The 12,908-nt window shown below is 44.7% G+C and overlaps 1 protein-coding gene across 1 annotated transcript in view; it reads right to left on the bottom strand.

Annotated features, from left to right (window-relative positions):
* DGKI (diacylglycerol kinase iota) overlaps nt 1-12,908 on the bottom strand; it is a 286,356-nt gene that overhangs the window by 246,357 nt on the left and 27,091 nt on the right. The window contains exons 3-4 of the mRNA XM_029922877.1: nt 2,330-2,404; nt 914-970 (exon numbers count right to left, since the gene is read on the bottom strand). The gene's annotated coding sequence lies outside the window, so the exon portion shown is untranslated. The remainder of the gene's footprint in view (nt 1-913; nt 971-2,329; nt 2,405-12,908) is intronic.

Here is a 12,908-nt window from a genome sequence, read left to right as displayed (position 1 = left end):
GAAAGTAAGTGAAATGGAGGACGTACATTTTACAAAAATGACATTTACTCCACTTTCTCTCATTGAAAGCACTGTACACGATGGAAACACCTGGAAGGCTAAACTATGTTCCAGGGAGGATGGGTTCATTGCAGCCTTTTGTTTTGCCAATTGGAGAGTGCAATGTGGGGCTGGGAGCTGGACTATTCGGGATAACACCGGAGGGCTGAGAACCTCTGCCAACTGTCTCACCTCCTCTAACTTTTCAACATGTACTCAGTCTCCTCGAAGACGAACTAAACAAGCAAATATGTCTAAATGCAGCTCTTTTCCCGTCCTCCCCTCTGCTTACCACCAACAGAGCACTGCTCTCCATTATAATTTCCCATTTACCTCTTTGTCTCCACTACTGCGCAGTGAAGTCAAGGACTGAGCATTGAGCGTAGTTCTTCCATGGATCTATCTACCTACCTACCTACCTACCTACTTACTTAACAGGTGAAAACACTGCAGTTCAGAAAGATTAGGTGAAACCAGTCTGGAGACCAGTCTGGCTTCAATGTTCATGAGAATACTCATTCACTGTGCTGCCCGCCCTGAAGAGCTTGCACCCACTCAAAATGGAAAACAATGAAATTAAAATGGACCATAACACAATAAAATGCTACTTATTTCTTACCTTTTCAATTCTACCACTGCCCCCTACCTGCTCATTAAAACCTTAATCCCCAGAGCATTTCATGAGACTACTGAAGAGCAGTCTACGCATGCGGAAGATACCGGGAGATTTTACTTATGGACGTATTAATAAGAAACCGATGTGGAATGCAGGCAGCTAGACTTTAGTTCTGAATCTCAGGTGAGTATCTGTTAATCCAATGAATCAATGGGAAACAAAAGGTGGTAGATGAAGTCGAGTTCTTGAAACACTCACTTCTCTTGGCGATCTGGAGCCCCCTTCTCGAAATGTTGGTTTACATCTGAAATTAATCTGTCATTTAAAAAGAAAGGTGTATTATGTTAGGGATAAGCTTCAGACTAGACTGACTTACTTGAGCAACTCAAGAGTGATACACATAGCGAGACTATAAAACAAAAGCCCCAAGGAATAAGAAACTCAGTTTAACACTTGAAATCATCATGTCGGGTAATCTATAGAGACCCCAAGTGATCCTAAATCTCCAGTCCACGTCTCTTCATTCTTGATGAAAGCAACAGATCTTTAAACAATAATGCTCTTACACCATAAATTTGAGGAAGAGTGAGAAAAAACATATAAGGCAGCTGAAATTACCCAGCTACGTTGCAGATTTTAAAAGCAGGGCAACATAAACTTGAGACATTTTTAATATGATGATGATTATTCACATGCACAAAGTTTTCTTTAAGTCTGCAGAACTGCCTTTCTTTTTAGGTGGGCAGCCTTCTGGAAACATGGACAGCTTCTTTAGCTACTTGATTAAGGTGAAAGGACTATAGAAATAAAACAGGAGATACCTAAGTGGGGTTGAAACAGCAGAAAACAAACAAACAAAAACCCCAACAAACTAGAGAGAGAGAGAGACAGGGATAGAATATTAGTAGTCATTCCCACAAAATAGCCGTTGGCAACAATTGGTCATATGTTTGTGAAATAATGAATGTCTCAGGGAACTAAAATATTTCAACAGATTCACACAGGGTAGGTCAAGAATACAGATAACACAGACCCACACGTGGCAACGGAGGAGAGGCATGAAGAGGACAGCGTTGGACCCATGACTGGAGCCTTCCCTTTCCCGTAAATGACCGCAAAGTGCACTCTGCAGAAGCTTCTTCTTCTGGCGGCAGGACACCACGGGGATGCCACGTCTGGCCACCCGCACATTCATGCTGTGCACGCAGAACACCGCCCCGAGAAGGGAAGGGGGCTGGCCTCTGGTCTGGCTGTCTTCCTTGCAGCCACTTTAGGAAGAAGAAACTGCCAAACATCAGACGAATCTAAACAATCATTTTAAAGAGCTTATGGATTTCTTTTTCTTAAAGAGAAATGTGGAATAGCCAGTGTGTGAAGAATAATGTTTGTCATTGTAAAGAAAATTAGCGTATACTGGGCTTTTCTCTCTAACTTACTGTTCCTCCTCCCAAGAGACATCATAAAATGATACCAAGTTATCCTTCGGGAAGCAACAGAGCGAATTAACCTCAAGAACTGCTTTTCCATTACTCATCCTGTAATAATGTTGGTCTTCCAGTTTTTTAAAAGGGCACTCACTCTTTTGAAAAAGTTGGAGATAGGAAAGGACACCCAGTCTTTGAAGTCCAAATACTTGCAATGTAGCCGACCTTACAGCAGGTGGCGGTGTCTCACCTTTTCCAGCTGTTCAATGCAGGCGGTGTGGACAACGATTTTGCAGACCGCACACTTCCTCCTGAGGGCCGATTTCTACAACATTCAATTCAAAATACAAGACGAAACATTAACAGTCTGTTCTGAAGAGTTCCCTGGTTGTAAAGAGAGTATACATAAATAAAGCACATGAGCAATTTTAAAACGTCATCTTAAGCATTTGACGTTGGGGCAAACTTCAGTAGTCCTTTTTGACCCACCTACTCTCTCCATATCTTCGTGATTCAGGGCATCCTAGAGGTTCTCCTCAGAATACGATACATGTAACAGCTGCTACACAGAAGGAGCAGAGCATAGGAGCCGGCTCTTGATTCTGTCATTTCTAAGATTTACAACCTAACGGTGCCGGCATTAGTAGTCTCTGGTTTTGGTTTTTGTTTTGTTACATTTTTACTCTAATAGTTAAGCAGCAGGACCAACATCCAGAATTAGGTCTAAGTTCAAAATAGGCATTCTTTTTTTTTTTTTAATATAATTTATTGTGAAGTTGGCTAACATACAGTGTATACAGTGTGCTCTTGGTTTTGAGGGTAGATTCCCATGATTCCTCACTTACAAACAACACCCAGTGCTCATCCCCAGTGCCCTCCTCAATGCCCATCACCCATTTACCCCTCTCTCCCACCTCCCCCCAACCCATCAACCCTCAATTTGTTCTCTGTATTAAGAGAGAGTTTGTTCTCATATGGTTTCTTTCCTGACTGCTAAGAGTTGAGGCCAATCGCTTTAGGCTTCTACACCAGCCACAAATCTACACTAAGCTACTTGGGTCTTCACCCAAATCTTTGGGAAACTATTAAGAACACCTAACTCGTACACCTGACAGTAACAACACGCAGTAACAATAACAGCAGCAGCAGGTACATGAATGTAGTACTGGTAAGGAGTCAGGCACTCTTAGAAGCACTCACAAACGAACTCACTCATTCAACGTCCACAACCCTAACAAACAGGTAATATTTTTACTCCCATTTTACAGATGAGGGAGCTCCGGCACAATGAGGGCTGTGCCTGAGGTCTGGGACTGAGGACGCAGCAGAGCCGGGGAATCTAGCTCTGAGCTCACACAGCTGTGAGCCTTACACGATTTGGCCTCCCTACAGGCACTGCCAGTTTCAGTGAACAATAAAAATACTTTCTGAGGTGTATCTTTTGTCTAACACTAGATAATGAGCAGTGGGGTCAAAGAGGAACAGGCAGAATCTTAATGCCGCCAGGGCCTTGGAAGTCCGAGCTGGGAATGCTCAGGCCTCCCTGCAAAGCGCAGGTGAGAAGGTAGGTCTGCGTGAATAACCGTGGGGTTTGAGCACTGAAAGCAGCTTATTATAACAAAGCTAATCTGTAAAACAGTGAATCAAAGCATTCGAGTGCGAAAGGCCTGGTCTTTCTTGCGGAAGGTGCTAGTACAGATAGCTGGCAAACCGCCCTCCTCTGCTGCATGGGTTCTCTTGCCCAGATAATCACTTTAGAGCCAAAAACGTGAAGTATGACTGTGACCAAAGACCAGAAGGGACTGCAAACCATCCCCCTGGAAGGGGCAACATCAGGAACGCCACGAGAGCCTGCTGCCTCCCGGAGGCTTCCACTCACTCAGCGTGGGGTCTGCACGCTGGGGTCTGCCTCCCACACAGCGCCTAGAATTGTGCAGGACCACGGCAACCTGACCTGCATCTCACCCGGCCGGAGTGGGGGGTTCAGGACCAGCTTGCAGATGGCTCTCCTCTGCCTGAGGAGAGAACACGGTCTGGAACATTAAATAAGTTTGACAATCCATTGACTTTTCTTTATTATTTAAAAAAATTTTTTAGTGTTTTATTTATTTTTGAGAGAAAGAGACAGCATGAGCAGGGGAGGGGCAGAGAGAGAGAGGGAGACACAGAATCTGAAGACAGGCTCCAGGCTCTGAGCTGTCAGCACAGAGCCTGATGCGGGGCTCGAACCCACAAACTGCAAGATCATGACCTGAGCTGAAGCCGGACACTCAACCGACTGAGCCACCCAGGCGCCCCATTGACTTTTCAAATACGAAAAGATAAGGGAAAGCCGGGCATCCAGTTATGCTACTGGAAAGTGTCTCAGCTCTACTACTAAAAAGCAAGGAGGGAGAGGAAGGGGGTGACCAAGTAGAAGCAGCAGCAGCAGCAGCAGCAGCACTCAAGGCAACAGTAACAAAATTCTAGTTTGCACATGTTCACGAGCAGATTGCCTGTAAGCAAACTCGTGTAGCTCTCCTGTTTCCCTCAGATCTCCTGGCACAGATGACTGATGCAGCACCACCTGCAGAAAATGCATGGGGCACTTGAGTCCTACTGCTAATCAGCACTGCAGTGATGCTAACTAAGTAAACCGGAGTTGAGTGCAGTCTACTCGCTGTCCACGGAACCCGCGGTAGATCACGCTGCGGACCAACACAGCAATTTCACTCACGGTAGGAGTGGACTCACTGATGGGGTATGATTCCAAGACGCCTGAGAAGCCTCCTTCCTTACCAATCATTCCTGCTCTGATCTGGCTTTGCCCCTGTAGAGCTCCAGGGACTCTAAGAGGCTCCTAGGAGATCACTGAGGGTTGAAGCAAGAGCACCAGCAGGCGGAGGGACCCGAGCACACTCAGTGAAGCCAGAATAACTCTTCCTTTCCTTGTCCCATACCAGGGTTTTAAGTCATAATCCTGTGGGCTAATAGTAAGAGTTTGCCAACAAGGTTAGGACATGTCCTCTCTCAGCTTCCTGGGATAGCATGTAAATATACCAACATCATTTATATGAATGATTCAATCTGTAACATTCTCCAGATGATAACGAAGTTAAGTGCTTTAGTTATAAAACCAATTTTATTGAAACGATAGTGAATTTTAAAGGACCACGGGAAAATAAATACTTTCATGCCTTTCGATCCAGAAGATACAGACCATAATCTGAATCTTTCTTCATAAACACTACAACACGATGCATTTTTAAATATTATTTGTGTTTTAATTTACATTCAAGTTAGTTAGTATACAGTGCAATGATAACACTCTCTGTATTTAAGAGTCTCTTATGTTTTGTCCCTCTGTTTTTCTTATATATTCTTTTTGCTTCCCTTCCCTTATGTTCATCTGTTTTGTAGCTTAAATTCCACATGAGTGAAGTCATATGCTATTTGTCTTTCTCTGACTAATTTCGCTTAGTATAATACATTCTAGATCCATTTATGTTGTTGCAAATGGCAAGAGTTCATTCTTTTTGATTGCCAAGTAATACTCCATTGTAAGTATGCATGTGATATACACACACACCTATATCTTCTGTATTCATTCATCTGTCAATGGACATTTAGGCTCTTTCCATACTTTGGCTATTGTTGGTAGCATTGCTATAAACATGTGCCCCTTCGAAACAGCACACCTGTATCGCTTGGGTAAATACCTAGTTGTGCAATTGCTGGTCGTAGGGTGTTTCTATTTTTAATTTTTTGAGGAAGCTCCAGACTGTTTTCCAGAGTGGCTGCACTAGTTTGCATTCCCACCAGCGGTGCAAAAGGGCTCCTCTTTCTCTGCATCCTCACCAACATCTGCTGTTCCTTGAATCCTAAAATGTGCATTTTACTACAAAGAATGGTCATTTTTCTAACAGACTAGAGATCCTTTCAGTGCCTTCGTGCTTATCTTTTGTTGTCCTCAATTTTTTTTTATAGTTTATTGTCAAGTTGGTTTCCATAAAACACCCAGTGCTCATTCCCACAAGTGCCCTCCTCTCAATTTCTTAAATGAGAGTTTCTAAATAGTATATAATCTGAGAAATCAGGTAATTAAGGTTTATAATCATATGCAAAATTAAGTAAATTCTGAATGATGACCTAAGGTCTTTTGCCATAGTAATAAAATATACATGGATTTTAGTACCTCAACTAATAAAAATTGTTCCAATGAATCAGAAATTTTGACTGCTGACTTCTTGGTCAATGACTGTGTTGCAATTGGTCAAAGTTATTCTAAGTAGCTGGATAATAAGCTTCTAGGCAAAAATTGCTCAGAACAGAAATAATTTTTGTGCCTGGTTATGTTAGTTTTTATTTGAGAGATTTAAACTAAATGTAAAGTTATAATATCAGAATCTAGACTGCAAGCACTTACTTTTCCTTAAAAAAAAAAAACCCTCTCATTTAAACCAATGTTTCATTCACTATGAAAAGGTTGTCAAAAAAAAAAGAAAAAGAAAGTCCTTAGGGGGCATCTAGGTGGCAGCTTAGCCGGCTGAGTGTCTGACTCTTAACTTCTGCTCAGGCCATGATCTCACGGATGGTGGGATCGAGCCCCTGTCTGGCTCTGCGCTGCCAGGGTGAAGCCTGCTTGGGATTCTCTCTTTCTCCCTGTCGCTTCCCCTGCCCCACTCTTGCACAGGTGCGTTCTCTCTGTCTCTCTGTCTCTCTCTCTCTCTCTCTCTGTCTGTCTGTCTCAAAATAAACAAACTTTTAAAAAGTCATTAAGTCCTTCCATACATGTTTGCAAATTAAAATTTAAAAATGTTTAAATTCTAATCTCTTCAATGAATGTAAAGGCCAAGGCTTTAAATATCAAGTAAAGTGACTTCAGTGCTCTCTACCGGTTTTCAGATTTTGTCAGTGTTAGTATTAAAAGGAAATCCATTAGGTTGTAAATTGTGTGTGTGTGTGTGTGTGTGTGTGTGTGTGTGTGTGTGTACACACATAACATCTGTGAAAATTAAGACAATATAGGACATAATACAAACCATATCCAATCACATCATGACCAACATCTATTTATTTATTTATTTTTTAGTAATAGTTTATTGCCAAGTTGGTTTTCATATAACACCCAGCGCTCTTCCCCACAAGTGCCCCCTGTCCATGGCCATCACCCCACTTCCCCTTTCCTCCTCCCTCTTCAGCCCTGTTTGTTTTCAGTATTTAAGAGTCTCTCATGATCTTCCTCCCTCCCTCTCTCTAACTCTTCCCCTCCTTCCCCTTCCCATGGTCCTGTGTTAGGTTTCTCCTTTTAGACCTATGAGTGCAAACATATGGTATCTGTCCTTCTCTGCCTGACGTACTTCGCTTAGCACGACTCCCTCGAGGTCCATCCACTTTGCTATGAATGGCCAGATTTCATTCTTTCTCATTGCCATGTAGTATTCCATTGTATATATATATACCACATCTTCTTGATCCATCCATCAGGTGATGGACATGTAGGCTATTTCCGTGATTTGGCTATTGTTGAAAGTGCTGCTTTTGGGGTACATGTGCCCCTATGCATCAGGATTTCTGTGTCCCTTGGGTAGATCCCCAGCAGTGCTATTACTGGGTCATAAGGGAGTTCTATTGTTAATTTTTTGAGGAACCTCCACACTGTTTTCCAGAGCGGCTGCACCAGTTTACATTCCCACCAACAGTGTAGGAGGGTGCCCATCTCTCCACATCCTCGCCAGCATCTATAGTCTCTTGATTTGTTCATTTTAGCCACTCTGACTGGTGGGAGGTGGTATCTCAGTGTGGTTTTGATTTGTATTTCTTTGATGATAAGTGACACTGAGCATCGTTTCATGCGCCTGTTGGCCATCTGGATGTCCTCTTTGGAGAAGTGTCTATTTATGTCTTCTTCCCATTTCTTCACTGGATTACTCGTTTTTCGGGTGTGGAGTTTGGTGAATTCCTTGTAGATTTTGGATACTAGCCCTTTCTCCAATATGCCATTTGCAACTATCTTTTCCCATTCTGTCAGTTGCCTATTAGTTTTTTTGATCGTTTCCTTTGCAGTGCATCTTATCTTGATGAGGTCCCAGTAGTTCATCTATTTAAATAACACAAACATACTTCCCAGTGGTGGACACAATCCAACTAGCAGACTAACAGTGACACTAAGACAAAACCCTCTAAGTTCTGACTCGGCCTCACATGGTTCCCCACACTGCAAGCACTTTAGCATTCAAAACAGTGACAGCTCCTTAGCCAACCTCAGCTCATGTCAAGCACAGAAGTAAAGTTATCACAGCCCGAGACCATTGGAGCTGGGCCTGGGGCAGAAGCATCCGAGGCAAGCAGTGGGAGAAAACATGTAATTGCTCCCGACAAAGGGTTTAAAATCTAACACACCATCCCACACACCCACCACCTTTGGTCCTAAGCCCCTGATCCATATGCATCACCAAGAAAGCCATGTCTTCTTCCTCTGAGCCGGAGATGTGATTTTTCTCTAAGTAGCAATGAATGTTGGGTAGTTAACATGGTTTGACAGAAAGAAAAGAGAGAAGAGAGAGGGAAGAGGGAGGAGGCAAGGGACGGGAAGGAAGACCCAGTTGTACAGGCCTATTTATAAAAGGGCTGGGGTTTCTTCATGGCTGAGGCAATTGAACTGTCACCCCTAACTTTGACCCCAGGAAGTATGTACAACAAGGCTAGGTGTGCCCCTTCCCAATAAGACATAGTCCAAACCTATTTCTCCCTGAAGATGGAGCATATTAACCTGCCTGCTGACCTTACCTCTCCTGCTGTATCTTAAGAATACACCCCTCTACTCTCAGCCCCATGCACATCCCCAGGTTTAACTGCCAGAGATCAGAAGTGGAGAAGTAGAAGGAAACACCCAAGAGTCCTCAACGCTGGCCTGCCAAGGCTGTCACGGTCTCTCTGTTTCAGGAGAGCTCAGAGACCAGAACTGCTGTTGGCCAGAGTTCGGGCTTGCAGCGTCTCTCTCCAGACAGAGTTCCCAGACAGACCTAGTGCAAGGAATCACTGCTCCCTTTAGCTCCACCCCTACAGTGAGGCCACAGTGATAAAAGGATGAATGGCCAGGGAAGGGGTCCTCCATGCAGAAACCCAATCATTCTGGGAGCAGGGAGGGGGGCAGAGAAGGCACTCTGGAGAAAGGACTCGATGGGGCACAGAGAGCCAGAAGAAGATGGGGGGCTGGGTTAATGGGCTTAGCCTCAAGCTCTAGCCTAGCTATCTCCTTCCCAGTGATTACTTAGCTCCTTTGCTTATCCCAGATCCAAAGAATCATGCCAAAAGGAATAGAAACAAGGAAGGGCTAGAAATCAGGGAAAGAGAAAGAGAAAGTAAGGCAAGAAGAGTTGTATCCTCCCTTTTTTGCTCCCTTTCAAACATAGAGCTCAGTCTATGGGGGCACTTGGATGGCAGGGGGAAACAGGAGAGACTTAGGGCTTGGGTAAGGCCATTTACTCTCCAAGGGGGGGAGAACAGAGTGCTCAGTAGAGAGAAGAGAAGGAGCTCCTAAGCTTCTGGAGAGTCAGGAATTTGGTGTCCTTTCCGTGGGGAATGCCTCTAAGGGCAACAGGAACAAGAACACTGTCGCTATATAATCCAAGGTAAATGAAAACAAGAGTTCTTTGATTTATTTAAAAACCTAATTAGAAGAAATGACAAGCATACTTGGCAAGTTATGCTTCTCTGGGGAGTCTGGGATGCAATCTGTAAATTGGTATTAGGAAAAATAAAGAATGGCATTATCTGGAAGTTCCGTTAATATGATTTCAGAGCCAAGCACAGCCTCCATGGTCACTCAGGCTGGCTCGTCTTTTCCTCAAACAGAATACAGGACATTTCGGACAAATCAGGAGGACGGCTCAGCTGAAGTCCCAGTGCACCCCTACTGTGGTTCCTCATTACATCGGTAAGTCTATGACGACAAGATTTCAAACATCCTGGACCAAAGAGTAAAAACGCCAGACGTCTCGAGGAGCCTGTGGCTCAAGGGTCATCTCAAAGCTGACAAGGAGGGTCTTCTACTGCAAGAAGACCTCGCTTTGTGGTAAAGGGGCCAGCTCTCAGCATGAGGACTGTTGGCCCAGGTTGGAAGGTCAAGACCTTCATTTGCCAAGGTCCTATGGGTCTGTGCCCTGTGTCCTCTGGATAGACAAGATCTCAGTGAGGGCTGAATCTTTGAGATAGCTGCCCTTCCCCATAGACACCTTAGATCCTAAACGCAGATAGTCCTCCAAATACTGGAAAGAAAAGGAGCAGGAACAACAGGAGGCTGGGTCGAAGACTCATGTAAATGAGTGCACAAAGATAATGCTATGCTCAAGTACACCTGAACCTGTATGTGCTTGTCCTCTGGAGTCACGATGGCCTGGGGTGCCCTACATACATGAGTGTTCCATGTGGCTGAAGCAGTCTGTTAACCCCTGACTTTTCTAAAGCATGTTTATGAACATTTAGTCAATAAATAATTTTAACCATGCCTATGAAGGTAAGACAATAGTACGTGCCATGCAGGAAATGAAGGGGAAGGAGCTGTTGTCCTTCCTAGGAAACACTGGCAAGCCGCTTGAAGAGACAGGAAGGACTCAGGAAAAAAAAGGTCATTAACGGAGATGGCCAAACATAGCTAAATGCTCAATGAACAGATCAGACAGTGAAAGCCATCACTTAGAGGAGGGTAAGGTCTCAGAGGCAGAGTCAGTAAAAAGGACCTAAGAGAAAAGCAAATTCTTGAATGGGGCCTTAAAAGATCCATACGTTTCAGAAATTAAGGACACTCCAAAAGAGAGCAAGCCAAAACCTCATGATGTAGCACACAGTGATGTCTCCTAAAGGAAGGGAGACCGGCTCTGGCATGTCCGATGGGGTGCAGAGTCATTGGGCCCACAGGTGTCTGCTGGCCTGAGTTCTTGATGCCAGGCTGGAAGCTGGGGTGTGGAGGCTTGTGTGTGCCCAGGCAGAGGACCAGGTGAGTAGGGCGTCCACAGAGGTGAGCAGCGGGGACGCGGGCTGTGTTAAGAAGCCAGAGGAGCTGTGTCATGAGGGGCTGTAAGACAAACGGCAGAGAACTATTCCCAAGAGGCCCCAGTTAAACACTGTAGGAGCCCAGTAGACATTCTAGAAGTAAGGGAGGGAGGAAAAAAGGATTTGCAGTGAAGGGCTTTCTCCCTTTCAAGCCCCCACCCCAGCCCCAGTCTGGAGAACTGGTGGCCTTGGGATTTATGAGACAAAACGTGCAGCAGGACATAGGCATTCTCACAACAGGCAACCCCAGAACAGGAGCTACCTTACAGGTGTTTGAGGAACAGAAGGCCTCTGCACAGAGAGAGAAAACAGCACAGAGACTTCGTGGTGATTACAGCTGTACTACTTTTTGAGTTGCAAATGAGATGCCTTCTGGGAGCCTTGGGGACACTGGGTGGGAAGGCTACGAGGCAGAAGATGGAGGTCTCATGTCAGTGCGGGGAGAACAGAGTCTGTGTTCCTGCCACTCATGTAATTCCACCTGTACCTGCAGGCTGGAATCTGTACCTCGGTAATGGTTGTGGGGGCAGGAAGGACACATACCAGACAAAACTGGGGCCGGCAAGTAGGCCAGTCTTCCCAAATAGAAGTCCCGGTTAGGTGCCACAGACCAGGCGCGAAAGGTGAACCAGGAAGAGACTGCTCAAGTTCTTAAATCTAGGCTGAGAAATACAAATTTTCATCTAATAGGCAATGGAACACTGACAGGACTGTTGAGACTAATGTGGCCAAAAGTCATCATTTACTCTGGTGGCATTGTGTAGCACTATCTGAAAGCAGAAGGAAGGCAAAAGGAAATGAGCTAGGTAATTTATTAACTCAATCAGTAAATACAAAGCACCTAGTAGGTGCAGAGCATGGGGAGGATACAGCAGTGAACAAACTATGAACAAAAACGTTTTTAATCTCATGAAGATTACTGAATCCTAGTAGAGACAGACAGTAAAATGTACATAAATATATACATCATGTTGATAGAAACAAGTGCTTAAGAGAAAAATTAGAGAAGAAGGAACAGGAGAAATACCAAGAGTAGAGGGAATTTGACCCGAAAAGGTCTCAACAAGAAAATCCATTCCGAGAAAGACCAGAAGGAAGTGTAGGAGTTTGTCATACATATATCTGGGGGGAAACCTTTCCAGGCAAAGGGATCAATAGCAAGTGCAAAGCCCAGAGGCATGAGGGCCCTGGGATGTTTGAACAGTGACAGAGGGGCCAGTGTTGGTGGAGCAAACTAGGTGGAGATGAGGCCAGACGATGCCAGCAGGCCAGGTCATACAGGGCCCTGCAAATCATGGGTAAGACACCCACTTTCTCTGAAAGGGAGGAAGTAATCAGAGGCCGCAGCGATAACTCACGTAGTAGGCAATGAGGGCCTGAATGAGAGTGACAAAAATAAAACAGGAGAGAAGGCTGAGATGCACGAGCGACCAAGCGATAAAGCAGACCCCTCCCCAGTCACACGCACTCCTCCATCAAGCTTCACACGCATGTCTTCTCCTTGGGCCTTAGGCCTTCGAATAGCATAGTGATGGCGCAGGATGGCTTCACACTTGCTCCTTGGCCAGCTTGCTGCTTGTGAGGACTGGCTGACTACACAGACTACAATCTCAGACTGTCACGGTTGGGATCGTCTCCAAAGTCCTGCAATAAAACTCCCTTAATACGCTTTTCAAGTAGCATATTTTGTTGTGTTCAAAAGAACACGTTTATGTGAAGCGATGTGTACATGAAGTAAGTGTTCACGTTTCTAGAGACACCATCCCCTGAGTGAGCTTGGATGTGCCTGCCAATCT

The sequence above is a fragment of the Suricata suricatta genome, chromosome 2, assembly GCF_006229205.1.
Source record: "Suricata suricatta isolate VVHF042 chromosome 2, meerkat_22Aug2017_6uvM2_HiC, whole genome shotgun sequence".
Classification (NCBI taxonomy): Eukaryota; Metazoa; Chordata; class Mammalia; order Carnivora; family Herpestidae; genus Suricata; species Suricata suricatta.
Note: the sequence above shows the minus strand (reverse complement) of the source record. Positions and strands in the feature narration are given on the sequence as shown.